At 53.2% G+C, this 14,131-nt stretch overlaps 1 protein-coding gene across 3 annotated transcripts in view; it reads left to right on the top strand.

Moving 5' to 3' along the window:
* Nucleotides 1–14,131, top strand: part of SHANK2 (SH3 and multiple ankyrin repeat domains 2) — a 545,909-nt gene that overhangs the window by 20,865 nt on the left and 510,913 nt on the right. For all 3 annotated transcript variants that reach the window (XM_076001724.1, XM_076001725.1, XM_076001723.1), the window contains exon 2: nucleotides 4,015–4,102. The gene's annotated coding sequence lies outside the window, so the exon portion shown is untranslated. The remainder of the gene's footprint in view (nucleotides 1–4,014; nucleotides 4,103–14,131) is intronic.

Here is a 14,131-nt window from a genome sequence, read left to right as displayed (position 1 = left end):
ATGCATATTTCGACTCTTCCACAACTTAACAGCTAGTACCTTGCTGTTGACTGGAAGTCTTACCGATGACATGCACAGTTAACTCGTGTTTTGTATGTCACATGTGTTATATACTATATTCTTACAATAAACTAAGCTAGAGGAAAGACTGCTATTAAGAAAATCGTAAGGAAGAGAAAATATGTTAATTTTTACTATTTATTGAGTGGCAGTGGGCTGTCATAAAGGCCTTCATGCTCATCGTCTTCACGTTGGGTAGGCTGAGGAGGAGGAAGAGGAGGGGTTGGTCTTGCTGTCTCAGGGGTGGTGGAGGCAGAAGGAAGCCCATGTATATATATACATCAGTGGACCTGTGAGGTTCAAACTCGTGTTATTCAAGGTCAACTATATTTTTAAGATCATTGCAGTTGTAAGAAGTAATACAGAGGTGTTCCCTGCACCGTGGACCTAGTTTGCCCAGTAATAGTATCTTGGAAGACCATGCTATGGTAGCACAAGCAGGATACTAACACCAATACAGTCAAAATACAAATATCGCCATCAACACGAGCATTCCTCATGTTACCTTTTATAGCCACACACACTTCCTTCCACCACCACTAGCTCCTTAAGCCCTGGTACTCATCTCTTCTCCATTTCTGTAACTTTGTCATTTTGGTAGTGATAGAGAAATGGAATTGCACAGGAAATAACCTTTTGGAATTGGCTGTTTTTCCCCCCCTCAGTGTAACTCTCTAGAGATTCCTCTGGGCTGTTGCGTATCAGTATTTCCTTCCTTTTTGTTGCCGAGTAGTATTCTATCTCATGGTGTGTATGTGTCAGTTTGTTTAACCATTCACCTGTTGAAGGCCATATGGGTGGTTTGCAGGTTTTGGCTGTTACAAATAAAGCTGCTATAAACATTAGTGTATAGGTTTTCGTGTGAACATAAGTCTTCGTTTCTCTGGGATAAATGCCCAGGAGTGCAATTTTTGAGTCACGTGGGAGTTACATGTTTAGATTTCTAAGGGACTGCTACGCTGTTTTCCAGGGAGGCTGAACCATTTTGTGTTTCCACTAGCAATGTCTGAATGATCTAGATTCTCTGTCTTCTCACCAGCAATTAGTGGGACTACTTTTCATTTTAGCTGTTTTGATAGGTGTGCAGTCATGTCTTGTTTTAATTTGCGTTTATTTAATAGCTAATATGTTGGACACCTTTTCATGTGCTCATTTGCCACCTGTATATTCTTTTTTTGTAAAATGTTTTTATCTTTTGCCTGTGTTTTCATTGGATTGTTGTTTGTTTTTTATTGTTGAGTTTTGAGAGTTTTTTTTTTTTTTTTTTTTGAGACAGAGTCTCACTTTGTTGCCCAGGCTAGAGTGAGTGCCGTGGCGTCAGCCTGGCTCACAGCAACCTCAATCTCTAGGGCTCAGCGATCCTTCTGCCTCAGCCTCCCGAGTAGCTGGGACTACAGGCATGCGCCACCATGCCCGGCTAATTTTTTGTATATATATTTTTAGTTAGTCAATTAATTTCTTTCTATTTATAGTAGAGACGGGGTCTCGCTCAGGCTGGTTTCGAACTCCTGACCTTGAGCAATCCGCCCACCTCGGCCTCCCAAAGTGCTAGGATTACAGGCGTGAGCCACCGCGCCCGGCCTGAGAGTTTTCAATATAGTCTAGACACAGATCCTTTGTTAGACAGTGGTTTGCAAACACTTTCTCTCACTCTGTGGTTTGTGTTTTTATCCTCTTCACAGGGTCTTTCATGGAACAAAAGTTTTGAATTTTGATGCGAGATTCTATTCATCAAGTTTTCTGTTTGTGGTTTTCGATTTTGGCATCGAGTCTCAGATCTTGTTGCCTGTCACTAGATCCTGAAGATTTTCTCCTATTTTCTTTCTAAAAGTTCTATATTTCACATTTAAGTTCATGGTTCATTTTTAGTTAGTTTTTGTGTAAGGCATCAAGCCTAGGGTGATGTTCATTATTTTGCAAATGGTTATCCAGTTGCTCCAGCACCATTTGTTGAAGAGAGACGGTCCTTCCTTCACTGAATTGCTTCTGCACCTCTGTCCAAAATCAGCTGGGCTTATTCGCGTGTGCGCGCGTGTGCGTGGGCATGCGTGCATATGTACACGTGTGCTTTCTGTAGGCCCTCTGTTGAGTTCTATTGCCATGTCCCTGTTCCTCCACCAGAACCACACCCTCTTGATTACCGTGTAATCTTGAAATTGGGAACACTGATTGCTCTCACTTTATTCTTCCTTTGCAAGTTGTTTTGGTGATTCTAGTTCCTTTGCCTTTCCATGTGTATTTTGGAATAATCTTGTCTATGTCTACAAAAAGTTTAGCTGGAATTTTGGCTGGAATTGTGTTCAACCTGTGTGTCAGTTTGGTAAGAGTTGGCATCCTGTGTTGAATCTTCCAATCCATGAACAGGGCACATCTCTCCATATATTTAGATTTTCTTAGATTTATTTCAGCAGCATCGTGTGGATTTTAGCATCCAGTTCCTGTCCATGTTTTGTTAGGTTTACATGTAAATATTCCATTTTTTTGAGCAAGCATAAGCGATATTGTGTCCGCATGTTCATTGCTGATCTACGGGAATACAATCGACTTTAGTATGTCGATCTGATGGTCTTGTGACCTTGCTGGACTCATTTATTATTTCTGGGAGGGTTTTCTTTTTCTTTTTCTTTTTTTTTTTTTGCAGATTCCTTGTGAAATAAAATAACTTTCAGTTATTGTATTTTTTACTCTTATCATTTCCATTTGGCGGTTCTTTATATCTTTGACTTCTTTGCTGAGATTTCGTTTTCTTGCTGAGGGTTTCTGTTTTCTTCGTCCGTTTCCGGCGTGTTTGTAATTGCTCACGGCATTTTTATCACAGTGGCCTTCAGCTCGTCAGATAAGGTTCTAACCTCTTTGTCACCTCGTGTTGGCGTTCAGTGACACCTTTTTAAAGTTTGAGATCTTCCTGACTCTTGGTACGAGGAGTGACTTTATATCCAAATGTGGGCATTTTCGTATTGCCTCATGAGACTCTGGATCTTATTGAAACCTTTCTTTAGCCAACTTGGTCTGATGCCAGGTGGGGGTAGAAGTGCAGGTTCCCCAAATGGCCCCCATTGATGTCCAAGTGGGGAGCTCCTTGTTATTGCTGGGGGGGGGGCGGGAGTCTGGCTCCCTGCAGGTCCCCATCAACACTGGGGGGGGTGTTATCACTGGGCAGTCCCCACTCTGCACCCGTCTTCCTGGCTCAGACCAGTGTGGTGAGGTCGTACCTTGTTACTGCCTGGGGGCCAAGGAGATCCAGCCCCCCACGCTGCCTGCACTAATCGGGGTAAAGGGGGGATTTGCTACTGCCTGGTGGGATGAACGTCCCAGTTTCCTCCTCCGACACATTTGACACGGCCCTGGCAGGGATTGGGTGCCTGGTCACAGCCACACGAGGTGGAGACCTAGGCTGTCAATTCAGCCTTTTCTGCTGGGGCCACTTTCCTGGTCCTTCGACTAAAAGCACACACTCCTGGTGTGGTTTTTCCCCTGGTCCCGTTGGTGTTTGGGCTCCTGGTGTGGTTTTTCCCCTGGTCCTGTTGGTGTTTGGGCTCCTGGTGTGGTTTTTCCCCTGGTCCTGTTGGTGTTTGGGCTCCTGGTGTGGTTTTTCCCCTGGTCCCGTTGGTGTTTGGGCTCCTGGTGTGGTTTTTCCCCTGGTCCCGTTGGTGTTTGGGCCACTTCTGGGGTGTACGAGGCAAGAGGAAAACCCAGAGACCTCACGCCACGTGCCCCGCTGCTCTGCCGCCTCCCGTCCACCTCGCAGGGTCTTTCGTTTGTTTTGTGTACAACGCCCCGGTGTCCGGCCGTACTTCGTGTGAGGAACAGGGAGAAGTGCGTCTGCTCCATTTGCCTGGAAGCAGAACTGCAGTGCATGGTTTTTAGCTCAGAAAAATCAGGATGTACACGGAGTTTTAACAGGTGCCTCTCGACGGCCTCTGTCTGACCACGTCTGGTCTTGTCTCCTCTCAGGTCCGGAAGTGCCTCCTGTTGCCCTGGCCTGGCCCGCCCGAGCGCAGACCATTCCTGTTCCAGGAGGCCTTTCTGCGGGGCTCCTCTGGTGAGTGAGGGCGCTTTCCTTGTCCTTGTGACCTGTGGTCCGCCTCGCCCGCTTTGTGCCGTGGTCAGGGGACAGTTAGTTCCTGTGGCCAGGCCCCATATGCTCGTGTTTGGGTGGGGAGAGGGTGGAGGGACTTGTCCTTGGTGCTGGGGAAACAGAGCTGCCCGTTGGTGCAGCTAGTGGGACCTTGAGGGGACTTCATGGCATGGCGGCTCAAGACCCTAGCTCTGGCTCTGGTCTCTGCTCTGAGGTGCCGGAGCTGCCGTGCCCACGCTGGACCCGGGCAGGGGGGCTGCAGCAGATGAGTGGTGGAGCCACTTGAAGCTCCTGCCCACCGTTTGCACACGGACCAGGTTGCATTTGTTGGCGCCTGGGTGTGCTCTGCAGGGTCCAGTTCACTCTATGCTGCTGCATGCCTTTTATTGAGCACCTACTGTGTGCCTCACTGGCATCATTTCATCTGCAATACGTGCCTGCAATCAGCATTTGCCGAATATCTCATCAGTGCCCACCCTTCTCACCACCCACTCTGTGCAGAAGGTGACATTGTCACCGTTTTCAGGTGAGGAAACAGGCTCCCAGCAGCTCGATACTCATGCACGTGTGTGTTGAGTGGCTGGATCCGACCTGGCTGACAGCCCGGGCTCTTCCCGGTGCGGGACGCCGCCTCTCAGCATGGCCTCGTGTGCCGGGACCATGGCGGCAGACACCGTGGCCCAGATTCCTGGGCAGTCTCTCAGCCCCGTTTTTTCATTTTCAACTGCCCTTGAGGCTCTTTCAGACACTTGCTCCTGATTATCCTTGGTGAAGTCTTCCTGCCGTGGAAATGCTCATGTCTGTGTATGTGCTGACTGTGTATCTGGGTTTGCCCTCCGTGGGCCTGCATGCCCTGGGGATAATTGTACACGAGGCAGGCAGGCAGGGGCGAAGGTCAGAGCTGCTGCCCCAGGGCCACCCTGGTGCTGGTCACCCTGGGCGTTGGGGGCATCTCCTGTCCCACCACCTACCAGCCCCATCTGAAGTCTAGTTCGGGTCCTCTCCTTCCCCCTGTTCAAGCCCTTTTCTGCACCCCAGGTTCCCCCAAGTCTCTGAGCTCTCTCTACCCTCTGCTGTCTCCCGGATCCCGTGTGGGCAGGTGTTCTCCTTGGAGGGGATGCTGGCGGGGCTCCTGCTACCCCAGCTGTCCCGGCTGAGCGGGCAGAGCCTGCCTGCCACGTGCTCTCATATCTCCGGCCAGTGCTAGGTGCCGGTCCCTTGTTAGGAACCTCCTGGCTTGACACACGATTCCTGTTCATCGTGGCCCTCGATCAAAGATGGCACATGGGTGTATATGGGAACGTGTGACCCTAGTGGACAAGGTGGCCCGCCCCTTTATTCTAGAGGAAGGAGCAGGTTCAGAGAGGGGAGGAGATTTGTCTGTGTCCACCGAGGGGAGGGAAGGAGCGAGTGTCCAGCAGGCACTAGAACTGCAGGTGCTGTCAGCAATCGACGGCCTTTGACCTCCTTTGAGCCTGGACTTGGGACTTGCTGTTTGTTCCCAGCTGGTGGTGGGACACAGAGCTCAGAGTCCCTGCGGCGGTGACTGTTTCTGCACCTGGAAGAGCACCTGCATCCAGCCTCCCGGGCCTCTCCGTTGGGGCCCAGCCCGTCCCACCTGCTCTGCTGGCTTCATGAGTAAGGACACTTGGCCGCTTGGTCTGGTCTTTCGCTTGTCACCACGGTGGGGTCCCTGATAACAACACTTGCTGTGCTGCTCTGTTGCTCTTGAAATCTGTTGTCAGGGTGGGGCCTCGGGCGAGTTCCTAGGGAACTGCTGTCGGGCGCGCTTGGTTCGGAGTGTCGTCCCTGTGACGGCCGTCTCTGCCCTGAAAGCGGCAGGAGGAAGGGAAAAGCGGGTCTGGGCAGCTCGCGAAGGCTGGGCGTGAGTTTATTTTAGTTTTGGTTTTCTGGGCAGCACCTCTTTGGGCCGCACAGTCGGCGATCTCAGGAAAGGGGGTGGTGTCCACTGGGAAGATAAGTTCCCCAAGGAGCTGCCCAGGGCCTCCTGGCTTGAGGACGGACGGTGGCTTTTGTGGTGGGGGGTCATTCTCTGGGGTGCTGAGGCTCTGGGAGCCCCGGCGGTGAAGACTGGAGACAGAGATGCCGGCTGGGCGAGGTCTCTCTGGGCCCCGTTCCTCCCCTCAGCTGCTTCTCCTGCACGCGCAGGTGTCCCGGTGTGGCCCCAGGGGGAGCCACCAAGGTCCTGCTCCTCAGGGTCTGCCCAATGTGCTGAGGCCGCCGTCCACCACGTCCGGCCCCCTACCAAGGCTGCAGCGTCATTTTACAGTGGATCCTGCATTTCAGACCTTGTGTGCTGATCGCCTCCCACCGCCACTCAGGAAAAATGGAAAATTACCCTTGAGGGGTAGTTCAGTTGGTAGGCGGGATGTCGCGAATTAGCGGCATGAGGGTTCTTCTGTGGAGTGACGGAATTGATGACAGTGTTGCACATTCTCAATGATGGTTCGAGACGTTAGATTAGGTGAATTGGAGGATCTGGCTTTCTTGTTCTTTGTTATTGTCTCCAATTATTTATTCCACTTGCAGTGGGTGTAATCAGAGACCCCCAGCCGATTAATCAGGCAGCACAAGAGGATTTCAGGGGCCTTAGGTGACCTTCCGGGCGGTGATGCTGATGACTGCAGGGAGGGGTCTGCAGGGAGGAGGACTCTGCCCCCCACGCAACCCCCCCCCCCCGTGCGGGCACCCACGCATGTCATTGTCTCCAAACCCGGTGCAAGACCTTCACAGTCAGAGATCGGCAGCGTGCGGCTTGAGGGTCAAATCCTGCCCGTTGCCTGTTTTTGTAAATACAATTTTGGGTTTCTTTTTATTGTGGTAAAACACATATAACATAAAATTTACTGTTTTAGCCATTTTTACGCGTGCAGCTCAGTAGTCGTTAGCACATTCACTTGTCGGACAGCCATCGCCACCACCCACCCCCAGAATTGTTTCATCCTCCCAGACTGAAACTCTGTCCCCGGTGAACACACCAACTCCCCGTTTCTGGAACCCACCCCCGGCACCCACCGGGCTACCTTCTGCGTGTGTGGGTTGGGCTGCCATGGGGGCCTCGTGCGGGTGGACTCATACGGTGTTTATCCTCCAGGTCTGGCTTGTTTCAGTCAGTCGCTGCCTTCAGGGGGATCCGTGTTGTGGCACGTGTCAGAACGCCATTTCTTTTCTAGGCTAATACTCCATCCCACAGGTAGACCCCGTTTTGCTCGTTCATTCGTCTGGTGGTGGACGCTTGGGTCGCTGCCACCTTTTGGCTACAGTGAGTACTGCTGTTACGAACGTGGGTGTGCAAATACCTCCTCAGGTCTCTGCTTTCATTTCTTTTGGGTGTATACCCAGAAGTAGGATTGCTGGATTATATGGTAACTGCTTAACTTTTTGAGGACCTGCATACTGTTTGCCACCGTGGTGGCACCATTCTACACTGCCACCCACAGTGCACAAGGGGGCCAGTTTCTCTGTCCTCAGCAGTACCTGTTTTCTGCTTTTTTGTTTGTTTTTTATATTTGCCATCCTAGTAGGTGTGAAATAGTATCTCAGTGTAGTTTTGGTTTGCATTTTTCTTATGATTAGTCATTGGGAGCATTTTTTCATGTACTTATCAGCCATTTGGATATCTTTTTTGTAGAAATACCTATTTAGGTTCTTTGCCCGTTTTTGAATTGGGCTGTTTGTTATTTTGTTGGTGGGCCGTATGGGTTCTTTATATATTCTTGATAATTAATCCTCAGTCAGATGTGTGATTTGCAGATATCTTCTGCCAATCTGGGTTGCCTCTTGTAAATAAAGCTTTATTGGCACACAGTGGTGCTCATGCTCTTGTAAATAAAGCTTTATTGGTACACAGCTACATTCATCCATTCCATATTGTCTGTGACATTGTCTATGACAGGGTTGATTCCTTGTGACAGAGACCATGTGGTCTGCAAAGGTGAAGGTAGTTACTGGCTGGCCTTTTGCAGAAAGGTTTGCCGACTCCTGTCCTAAAAGATCTCAGTACGTCAGAGTGCTGAGAACCCGGCGTCTTTTCTCCCATCTGATTCTGAGAAATTGCTCCCTCTTCATCTGGCTCCTCCAAATCTCAGGGCTCAGAGCATCCTGCGTGGTGGTGTCCACGTGCAGCTCGTCCAAAGAGTCTGGGTTAAGCTCTGCGACTTTCTTTTGTGATGTCCGTGTAGGATGCTGGCCACATATGGGGTTGCACAGACGCCATCCTCTCTGGGTGCCCTGCAGAGAAGGCTACTGTGGGGGCTCCTCCCTGCTGGGGGTTGCAGAAGAGGGAGGCATTTAGGCACAGTCTCTAGCGATGCTGGAAGAACAAGGCTTGGTTGTTTGACAAAATAGTGAGTTTGGGGCTTTCTTCCTAGATAGTTATGCCTCGTGCTCTGGTTATACCTGTACCGTAACGTGATCTGATTCAGGCGGTCATTGGCTTCTCATGTGATCCATTCTCTTCAAGAGATCTTGGAGTGCATGGAGATCAGGCCCCAGGGGTGCTGTGTGATTAGCACAGGTGGTTGGTGAGTGGGTGGCGATACTCGAGCCAGGCCCTGCCCCCACCACCAATAACTATTAAATAAAAGCACACATGCAAACAGCCTTATTGAGATATGATTCCCATGGTATACACTTCACCTGTTTGCAGAGCATACAGTCCAGTGGTTTCAGTATGCTCATGTGTTGCTTAACAATGGGGATACTGAGAAACGCATCTTTAGGCAACTTCTGCGTCGTGTGAACGTCCCAGAGTGCGGTGCACAGACCTACATGCTACAGCCCGCTGCACACCTGGGCTCTCTGCGTAGCCTGTGCCCCTCGGCTGCACACCTGCACGGCATCGAACTGTGCCGGATACTCTAGGGGATTGTGACACTGTGGCATGCATTTGTGCATCTAAACATAGCTAGACATAGAAAAAGTCCAGTAAAAATGTGGTTTAAGAGATAAAAAACGGTATACCTGTATAGGCACTTCCCATGCATGGAGCTTGCAGGACTGGAAGTTGCGCGGGTGAGTGGTGAGTGGTTGTGAAGGCCTCGGACATCACTGCGCACCACCGTAGACTCTGCAGACGCTGTGCTCTTGGCCTGTACTAGATTTATTAAAACACTTTCCTTCTTCAATAGTAAATCAACCTTTTGACCTTAGCCTACTGTAACTTTTTTACCTTACAAACTTTAAAATTTCCAAAAATTTGACTGCTGCAATAACACTTAGCTTAAAACACAAACACATTGTTAGCTGTACAAAAGTATTTTTCTTCATGTCCTTATTCTATAAGCTTATTTCTAATTTCAATTTTTTAAACTTTTTTTTCCTTTTTAAACTTTTCTTTTTTTAAAAAAGAGCTAAGACACGCTCACACACACTAGCCCAGGCCTACAGAGGGTCAGGCCCATCCCTGTCACTGTCTTCCCCTTTGCGTCTTGTCCCACTGGGAGGGCTTCAGGGGCGGTAACCTGCAAGGAGCTGTCCTCTGTGACAACACGCTGAGTTCTGGATACTTCCTGAAGGAGCCGCCTGAGGCTGCTTATATATATAGTTAACTTTTTTTTTTTATTAAGTAGGAGGAGAACACTCTAAGGATAACAACTGTAGTAAACACAGCAACCAGTAACATAGTCGTTTATTATCATTACCAGGTATTACCTCCTGTACATATGCACAATGCTGTCCCCCGGGGGGCTCTTGTTGGGGCTGGGGCGCCCCCATTTATAGCCGTGTGTGCCAGAGGTTGAGCTGGAGGGGGCTGCTCATCTATGTCATCATCTCTTTGCTGCTTCTGTGCCTTATTTGTACCCACGGGACTTTATGGAAGTCCGTGCCATAGAAAGATTTCATTGCTTACATCGCCTGAGAGCAGGGTGTGGCACACCACGTGGGGCCGCAGGGAAGTCCCGAGTTAGGGCAGGAGGCAGAGCAGGGCTGGGTGGAAGCTGAGACGGAGCCTTTATGGGGCTTTCTGCAGCAGAGACAGGGCTGGGCACGGGAGTTCGGGATCGGGCGGCGTGAGCAGTCCTGGTGGGCTTGGGCCAATGGGGCAGCCTCCGGTTGCCTGGTGCCCGGCCACGGGCTGCTTTAGGGTGTTGGGGGGTGTTGGCTTGGTGCATGGGAGTTGGGGGGTGGGCGCTGGCTTGCGCATGAGAGAGGTGTGCTCCCCAGTACTCCGCTTACTGTCATTGGGAGTTACCCAGCCTTTGGGAGTTACCCAGCCTTTGGGAGTTACCCAGCCTTTGGGAGTTACCCAGCCCTGGGAGGGGTGGGCTCTCTCCCGGGCTGTGAGGTCCCCCAAGACGTCACAACATCACAAGACACAGAAAATGCAAACATGACTGATACCGTGTGCTTACCGCAAAGCTGCTCCCCCGTGGGTGGGAGGTGGCAGGCTCACCGGAGCCGGCGAGGGCAGGCGGCAGGTTTGTGGAGGGAAGCACAGGCGGCGGCTGGGTGTGTCCGCGGGGCGTCTGCCCGCGGGGCGTCTGCCCACGTGGCGTCGGATCCGAGAACAGAGACTTCCAGCTGAGAAAGGCTGTTTAGGTCTCGTGCCCCGTGTGGTTCCATGGATGATCAAAGAAGAAATTCTCAGGCCAGGAGTTGATGCCTTCCTCTTGCCTGTGTGGTGCTGACATCTCTGTTTTAAGGGAAAATGGTCACCTCTTTGATTCAGAAATCTACCCCTGGGAGTTTACCCCGAAAGAAGAGTAGTAAGGTGCAGTCGTGTGCGTGAAGACATGGTGTTACCCAGGGCCGTGAAAGACGGGAGCGAGCTGTGTTTCCTGGTTCGAGGGATGGAGGAATGAGGGAACATGGTGTTTACGGAGTGGCACACGAGGCCGCTGTTCAGAGTCTCGGCCGTGCCGCTCCCGGCCGTGCTGGGAGGCCTGCAGTGCAGCGAGTGAACGGGACGGAACCCGAGGGTCCAGCTGTGAGGGGATGGCCTGGGTGGTCCCTGCTCCTGCAGGGGTGAGTGGGAGCCGGGAGACACCTGATTCTGCATTCGTTGATTCCTGCACGAGCTCCTTCACCATGGACCCGCCAGCATCTCAGGTGTCGTCCTTGCCTGGCGGGGCGGGGCGTGGGTGCATGAGTATGAGAAATCACAGCAGAGTGTGGAGATGAGAGGACGGCGCCCCGGGAGGCCTGTGTGCCTCTGTGCATGTGTGTGTCTGTGTGTGTTATGTCCGTGGGTGTCTGTGCAGGTCCATGTGTCTGTAGATTGCATGTGAATGTCTGAGTGTGTCTGTGTCTACATGTGTGTTGATGTGTGCGTCTGCCTATCTGTGCGCGGGAGTGCGAGAGACAACATAACCACCTGGGGACCTTCCTCAGGAGGAGGCGTCTTAGGCAGTTCCCAAAGCAACACTTCAGGGCCTGGAAGAGCCTCATAGCCAGAGGCCGGAGTGTCTGCAGAGCTCCTTGCTGCCTGGAAGGGCTCAGAACGTGGACTTTTTCCTGGGGCAGGGGAGCCATTGATGATATTTAATGCAGAGGAGGGCGGGATGAGCTCCGGGTTTGAGCAGCACCCCACCGGACGGAGGGGTGAGGTTGCACAGAGCCGGCCTGCGGAGGCTGGTACCTGCCGAGCCGTGGCGCTCGGGCTGCCGATCCAGGTGGTGCCCGTGGAGGGGTGAGGCTCGAGACCTCAGGGCCTGGGGTCAAGTCCAGGCCCCACTCCTTCTCCCTGCACCCGAGCCTGGGTGTCTGCACCCCTGCCTGCAGAGCAGGGTGAGGGGAGTCCTGTCTCGGGGCAGCTGGGGGAAACCCCCAGGGCTGCATTCAGGACTCGGGGGGCTGGCTTGGGGTGGCATTTCTGCTGCCGTTAGATCGGCAATTCCAGAGTGTGAGGAGGTTTCTTGGGTGCGGGGAGGGAACAGGGAATCCACGCCTTGGAGTGGGAGGCACAGCCAGATGCCGAGCTGGGGGTGGCGGCTGCGCCTTGGGGGAGGTGGCCGGGCACGTGCGGGCAGCGCTGTCCACGCGGCAGTGGTGGGCGAGGAGGGTGTGAACCACAGAGACTGCGTCTTGCGGGGAGAGGGTCCTGGGAGTCGCCTGCTCGCTCTGCCTAAGACTCAGCCCTGGGCCAGGTGAGGCCAGATTGCAGCTGGGTGTGATGGTGGCCTGGGGGCTGTGGGTGGCAAAGAGGGACCGCTCCCCTGCAATCTGGCTCGAGGGGCACACACCGTCTGTTCTCACTGTCCTCGTGCTGTCTGCCTCTGAGCAGAAGCCCTCCAGCGTGCACTCTCTACCCAGAGTCCAGACTGAGGTCTGCCGTGCAGTCCAGTGGACAGGGAGTAGGTGACCGTCCCCTCCCTGGGGGGCCGTGGGGCAGCTTCAAGTCGGCTGGATGGCAGTGGCTGAGCCGTAGGCTGGGTGAAGGGGTTGCAGCTACAGAATCTGGCTGCCTCTGGGTTGTGCTCGCAAGGTGACCTCCATCACTGTCATCTCCCAGAAGGGACCCTGCAGGTACCAGGAAGAGCCACCAGTAAGCGCAGGCTGACAAACGCCCCCGAACACATCAAGTCTGAATCCCTGGAACCTGCCTGTTGCCTCGTGGGGCAGGTCTTTGCAGATGCGATTGAGTTGAGGGTCTTGCCGTGGGGAGATGACCCTGGACCGTCCATGTGGGTCCTGAGTGCCGTCCCTGGGCTCAGGGGGAGGCGGAGCGCGGTCTGACTGCAGAGGGAAGACGGGGGAGTCAGAGGCAATGCCGGAGGCCCCAGGCTCTGGAAAGTACAAAGTAGGATCCTCCCTGGCGTCCCCGCTGACACCTGGGTTTCAGGCCAGCAGAACGGATTTCAGATTTTGGCATCCAGACTGGGAGGAGTGAATTTGTGCTGCTCTGAGATGCCCCTTTGCGCGGTTGTTCATTCCAGCAGCCGAGGGAAACTCGCACACAGCACCATTCAGTGTTTCTCCTCGTCAGGAAACAGGTCACTTTGCAAGTCTTTGCCACGGAGAAAGGAGGGAGGTGGAGTGTGTCGTGTGTCTGGGGCTTGGGTTTCCAGGTGTTCGCCTCCGCGGCGGGCTGCTCACCCAGGGAAGGCGTGGCAGCGTTGGCATGAGCGTGGGCGCACTCGATGCCATCTCCCTGGCAGGGCTGACGTCCCAGCTGCCCACGGAAATGCCCCGGAGTATTTAGGGCACGTGAGGTTTCCCGCCACCAATGTGCATGTCACCTCAGCCACCTGGGTGGCTGGGAATGGCTTCACCCCAGCTTCCTGGGGAGCGGGTGGTGGGGTACCCAGAACACCTGCCTCTTTAACCCCTACAACCCCTGCCTTCAGTCCGCATTTTTGATCTGGTAAATTGTCTCCTGTTGTTGACTTTGGCCACCCTAGGATTGGCATGTGAGGAGCTTGACACATGGGTCATGGTCCCCCGATTTTAACACTGGAAATCCTTTCCCTGATGGTCACACCAAGACTTGGGTTCTTGCCCCTGCTCTGTGAGCCACCCCATGCCTGTCCCCTCGGGGACTGGGGTTCCTGCCCTCCCACGAGGTTCTCCGTTTCCACCTCTGCATGTTCTCTGTGCAGAGCCACGGCCGTGAGCTCCCGGGACCTGGCCTTGGCAGCAGGGCCAGCCTTGGTGGCTGCGGTGCTGTAGAAGTGAGCTCGGTGTCCCTAGGTCCCCCTTCCCGCTCTCTCCCTGCGCCCCGGCCCCGCTAGTTTACACCCTGTTGCCCAGCGAGGGAAAGGAGGAAAGAAAAACGTTCTCCCGCTGGAGCAGGGGTTCTGATGGCGGGGACGTCCTAAAACTTTGCAAGGTCCCCCGCCCTCACCCCTGGTGTTTGATGTCGAGGAGGTGGCACGGGCCGGCGACAGACTGGATTATTTGTGGAAACTGCTGGAACCCTAAGATGGAGTTTATGAGGTCTAGGGAGAGGGACTGTGTTCTGTCTGCTCATTATGCAAATCCTCCCGTCCCAGCCAGGGGTTGCGCCATCGTGTCACGGCAGTAACTGCCCGC

The sequence above is a fragment of the Microcebus murinus genome, chromosome 4 (assembly GCF_040939455.1).
Source record: "Microcebus murinus isolate Inina chromosome 4, M.murinus_Inina_mat1.0, whole genome shotgun sequence".
Lineage (NCBI taxonomy): Eukaryota > Metazoa > Chordata > Mammalia > Primates > Cheirogaleidae > Microcebus > Microcebus murinus.
The sequence above is the reverse complement of the archived record's forward strand: the minus strand, read 5'-3'. Positions and strand labels throughout refer to the sequence as shown.